The following is a 5,684-nucleotide window of genomic DNA, read 5'->3' on the forward strand; positions in this document are numbered from 1 at the left end:
TTTATTAATATTTTATATAAATGAAAAAGTTATCAGTTATTGAATTTAGGTAATCAGCAAGTAAAACTTTATTGTCAACCTCAATACAAATTTTCTGGAGGGAGATACATATATTAATATAATATCTCCTCCATTCCAAGCCCTAAGCTTGTACAAGTATTTGCAACTTGAATGCTTGGCTATGTAGAACCAAGGCATGGTCCAAGAGAGGTCAGCCAGTTACCCCTTATTTTATGTCTGTTCATGTGAGCATGAGCCCATTGTCTAATTCGTTACTCAGTACTTGGGGACATTTCTTTACTTCTCTCTGTAGTGCTCCTTCAGGTCCTGGCAGAACCAGGATTTAAGCAGGGTTTAATAAATTTCTGGAAATCCAAATCACAGAACAAGCTCATTATCAATGATTTTGTGATTATCAATGACACAGTTACTATTTTTGGCATTAAAGGTGACAAAAGAAATTCTGACAGTGAGCAAAAATGAAAGGGCTTGATAGATTTCAGTATCAAAGAAAATATACCACCTAGGAAAACTCAAAACCACCAGGAAGCCTTGGCTAGGCAGTGTAGTCTGGGAAATATGAGTTGCAAACATCTTTCTAAAAATTCGTAAGATAATAAAAATGATATGCAAACAATGGATAAGAGGAGGTTTTCATCAAACTTTCAAATCTCAGTTGTATTTCTTTTATTTATACTGATGTATTTAATTCTCTTGTGATTCTTGTAATTTTAGTCCCTATGACTAGTTCTTGAGAAAATCATAAGGCTATAAAGTCTTTCAAAGAAGAAGAACATTAAGAGCACAGCAGGGGAATTATCACTTAATAGGTGACAGGCATGTTGAGAAACAACAGTTTGCCTTTCTTCATCCTCTTTCTGGTTATGTTTTCTGTCACATGAGTAAAAAATGAAACACCAGAAAGAATCAGGTTATCATCATCTACACCAGTGAATGTCATTAATCAAGTATTAGTTAAATATGCTATCCTTCATATGAAAAGATGGCACCTGACCATCCATGGTGCACATATTTTGAGCTGTGCTCAGTTTCCCATGCTTGCCACATTTAAGAAGTTTCTTGGACATTGGAGGGCATGCTCCTCTAAAGTAGGAGTTCCCAGTCTTTATTATTCTTATTGCAGAACTCTGTTTAAAACTTGAGATGCAAAACAGATGAAAAGACCTGTTCTGTTTGAAACAGGAGAAATGGGAGTTGGGGGAATTAATAGCACTGCTCTTTAACTTCTCTGAAGGCTATGAAAACCCTGCTTTGTAGCAGTTTCAGCTTCTTTATCAAAATAAAATTCAGTAACAGCAAATATTTGCAGTGAAAGGCAAATCTCTAAGTGGAGAAGAAGAGCTGATCAACTTGCTACTTCCTTAAATTAAGATTCATCTTAGGACACTCACTTTAGAAACTCTGCACTCTCATGGTTTGCTTCTGATAGCTACTTCACCCTGCGTTCTTTACTATAGGGATAACGTTGTTATTGTGTGCTCTCCAGTTGGTTCCAACTCAAGCAACCCTACGTATGTATAATAGAACAAAGCACTGCCTGGTCCTGGTTTGTTTGAGCGCATTGTTGCTGCCACTGTGTCAATTCATCTCATTGGTGGTCTTCTTCTTTCTTGCTGGCTCTCGACTTTGCCAAACACGATGTCCTTCTGCAAACATTGCAACCTACTGACCGCATGTCCAAAGAACAAGAGAAAAAGTGTCAGCATCCTAGCTTCTAAAGAGCATTCTCTTGTACTTTGTCTGAGATAGATTTATTTGTTCTTCTGGAAGTCCATGGTACTTTCAATATTTTTGCCAACAGTATAATCCAAATGCATTGATTTTTCTATGGTCTTCCTTATTCATAATCCAATTGTCCCATGAAAATGAAGCAATTGAAACAACAATGGCTTGGGTCAGGCACACCTTAGAACTCAAAGTGAAATCTTTGCTTTTAATACCTTTACTGGGTCTTTTGCAGCAGGTTTGTTTAATGCAATACGCCTTTTGATTTCTTGACTGCTGCTTCTGTGCTCATTGATTGAGGATCCAAGCAAAATTAAGTCTTTGACAACTTCAATTTTTTTCCCATTTATCATGCTTGTTATTTATTGATCTAGTTGTAAGGATTTTCACTTGCTTTATATTGATGTGCAGTCTATACTGAAGATTATGCTCTTTGATCTTCATCAGTAAGTATTGCAAGTCCTCTTGGCTCTTAGCAAGCAAGGCTATGTCCTATGCCCATCCCAGGTTGTAAATGAGTCTTCCAACAATCATGAAGCAATGTTTTTCTTCATAAAATCCAGCTTCTCAGATATTTGCTCAGGATATAGATTGCATAAATATGTGAAAAACTAAAACCCACCTTTCCTGATTTAAAATCATTCAGTATCCCTTTGTTCTGTTCAAATGGCTGCTTCCTGGTCTACATACAGGTCCCTCATGAGAATAATTAAGTGTTTTCAAATACCCATTCTTCACAATATTATCCATGATTTGTTATGATTCCATACATTAAAATGCCTTGCATAGTCAAAAACACAAGTCAATATCTTTTTTATATCCTATACTTTTAGCCAAGACCCAATGTTTTGCTGTGATTCCTAAGAATTTCAGTGACTAACACTTCAGAAATAGTCTGCCTCTCTTACTTCCTAGTCTGGAAGCTCTGCTGAACCCTGACCACTATGGTTACCCATGTTGTTAATTATAGTACCAATTATATAGCTTTCAGCATCACAGTAGCAAATAAGCCACCACAGTACAACAAACAGATAGATGAGTGTTAGAAGAGATCATAAAGTTAAAATTTTTTAATACAAAATGCTAACGTCTCACACTCTTAAACTGGAAGCTTGAGGAAGAGAGCGCTACTATGTCTTCTTTGTTCTTAGTAGCATGCTCAAGAATAGTACTCTTCTCCTGAGATACCTTCTGAGCAATCAATAAATGTTTATGGCCTTAGAGAATCAGGGAATGAATGAACAAGCCTGTGGAGAAAGCACAGAGAATACAACAAATATAAAACGAATGGAATGAAGAAGTGTATTATGTTCTTGTCTGTCAGTGGAGGCTGGTGTGTGGCTTCAATACTGAACATGTTTCAGCTGAGTTTTCAGACTAAGATGGCCTAGGAAGAAAGGTCTGGCTATCTACTTCTTAAAATCAGCCAATGAAAACTCAGCGGTTCATCAGTTTCTCTGAAAGTTATTCTGGAGATGACACAGGAATAGGCAGCATTTTGTTTTATTGTGCATGGGGTTGCATGAGTAATGATTGATTTGACAACAGTAACAATAACAACATAATGTTCTGAATCTGTGCTAGCAGTCTTACCAGTCAGTGACATGTCTCATGTCATTCTCCACTGTATTATCTCTCATGTCATTGACATTACCAGTCAGTGACATGGCTCATGTCATTCTCCATTGTAAATGAGTTGCATCATAGACTCAATAACCCTTCACAACTTTCTCTGGGCCTTTCTGATTTATCCCCTGGACCATTTCCACTTGTTGTTGTTGTTAGGTGCCATTGAGTCAGTACCAACTCATAGCAACCCTATGCATAACAGAATGAAACACTGCTTGGTCCTGGGCCAACCTCACAATTGCTGCCATGCATGAGCCCATTAATGCTGCCATAGTGCCAATTCATCTTGCTTGGTGTCTTCCTCTCTTCCTCTGACCCTGTCCACCTTACCAAACATGATATCCTTCTCCAGTGACTGATCCCTCCTGACAATATGTCCAAAGAATGAGAGACAAAGTCTGGCCATCCTGGCCTCCAAGGACCACTCTGGCTGCATTTCTTCCAGCACAGATCTGTTTGTTCTTTTGGCAGCCCATGGCACTTTCAATATTCTCCTCCAACATCATAAATCAAAATCATCAATTCTTCTACAGTCTTCCTTATTCTTCGTAAAACTATCCTCCTGTGAATTGTCTATGGAGCATCTTGCCATACCCATGGTTAAGGCAAAGGGAGCCTGATACCTTTCCTTGGCTGAGGGATGGCTATCATTCAGTTTTGATTTCTTTATTTGTTTTGTTGAAGAATTACCAAAAAATGATAGTCCCTCTCCCTGAACATGGTAGGTTAACTTTACTCTTGCAGTCCTTAATATATAACCATATCTATATACAATTAATATAGTATGAATGGTGCATTTAAAGTATAAGAGAAAAATGGTTGCCACATGTTTATAGTGAATGCTCAGAATGGGTGATGTATAGAATAAGGTGTAGTCGGATGAGTCATGCCCCCTCAAAGGTTTCATATCCTAATCCCTGTAACCTGAAAATGTTACTTTATGAAAAATAATTTTTTTTTGCATATGTAACTAAACTTAGGGTCTTGAGATGGACAGATTGTCCTTATTATAAGAGTGTTCCCTAAATGTAATTACAAGTGTCCTTATACAAGAGAGGCAGAGGAAGATTTGACACAGGCAGGTGGGAGAAGACACATGCATGTTGTTGTTGTTGTTAAGTGCTGTCAAGTCAGTTCCAACCCATAGTGACCCTGTACAGGGTTTCTTAGGCTATAAATCTTTATGGGAGCAGAAAGCCTTATCTTTCTCCCTCGGAGCAGCTGGTAGTTTCGAACTGCTGACCTTAAGTTTCACAGCCTGATTCGTAACCACTACACTACAAGAGCTCATGCATAGAAGAGAAGAGTTAAGGCAGAAATTGTATTAATGTGGCCATAAGCCAAGGAACACCAGTAGCCATGAGAGGCTGAAAGATGAAAGAGACAGATTCTCCTTAGAGACACCATACAGCATTTTGTGATGATGACACCTTGATTTCAACACAGTGATTTTAGATTTTTCATATTCGGAACTGTGAGAGAATAAATCTCTACTGCTTTATGCCAAGTTTGTGGTAACTTTCTACAGCATACTCAGGAGTCTAGTTGAAAGGAAAACTTAAACATTTAATATTCAATATTGAATATCCCTGCAGATGTGGATGGACAACTGTTTCAGGGTTCAGAGACATCTGAAATAAATATAGGCAGAGAATCACATCACTATTTTCAATTATGTCTTTGTGGGAGGAATATTAAGGAACTTTCTAAACAATGGAGGAGAAGAGAAGCTTTTGTGGGGTCAGACTACCAGGAAAAGTGATTCCAGTCTGTAAAAGTTAAGAGAAGAAAAGGTAAGGGTGAATCTGAGATTAATCTGAGAACAAACAATGTTATCAGACATTGAGGTTATTAAGTGGGTGGATGAAGCAGACTTCAAAATGTCTTTGGCTATTGATGTTGCTGTGGTGATGGGGAAAGAAGCCAAGGAATTGAACTATTAAGTAAAAGATGACATTTTAAATTAGTATTTTTAAAATTACTATTGAGTACTGAATTACCTTGCTCTGCAAGCTCTCACTCTTTGATATACAATGTATCTGGATCAAAGAAGCGCTCCTGATTGCTCTCACAGAAGTAAATACCGGACAACTACCTGTGAGGAGCACAGGATGCAGCTTTTGATTGAGGATAGTAAGTAAAAGATTTCCAAGTTGACATCCCTGGTTAGGTAGGATCTGTTGGTGAATAATGCACCTTAAAGACCTCAACTGGACTCAGACCAGGCTTTCCTCTCTGAACTAGGTTTCTGTTGCCTGCTGAATGTGTGCTAAGAGCAGATAATCCTTTTCACCAAATGCACCTTTATG

The sequence above is a fragment of the Chrysochloris asiatica genome, unplaced genomic scaffold (genome assembly GCF_000296735.1).
Source record: "Chrysochloris asiatica unplaced genomic scaffold, ChrAsi1.0 scaffold00013, whole genome shotgun sequence".
NCBI lineage: Eukaryota > Metazoa > Chordata > Mammalia > Afrosoricida > Chrysochloridae > Chrysochloris > Chrysochloris asiatica.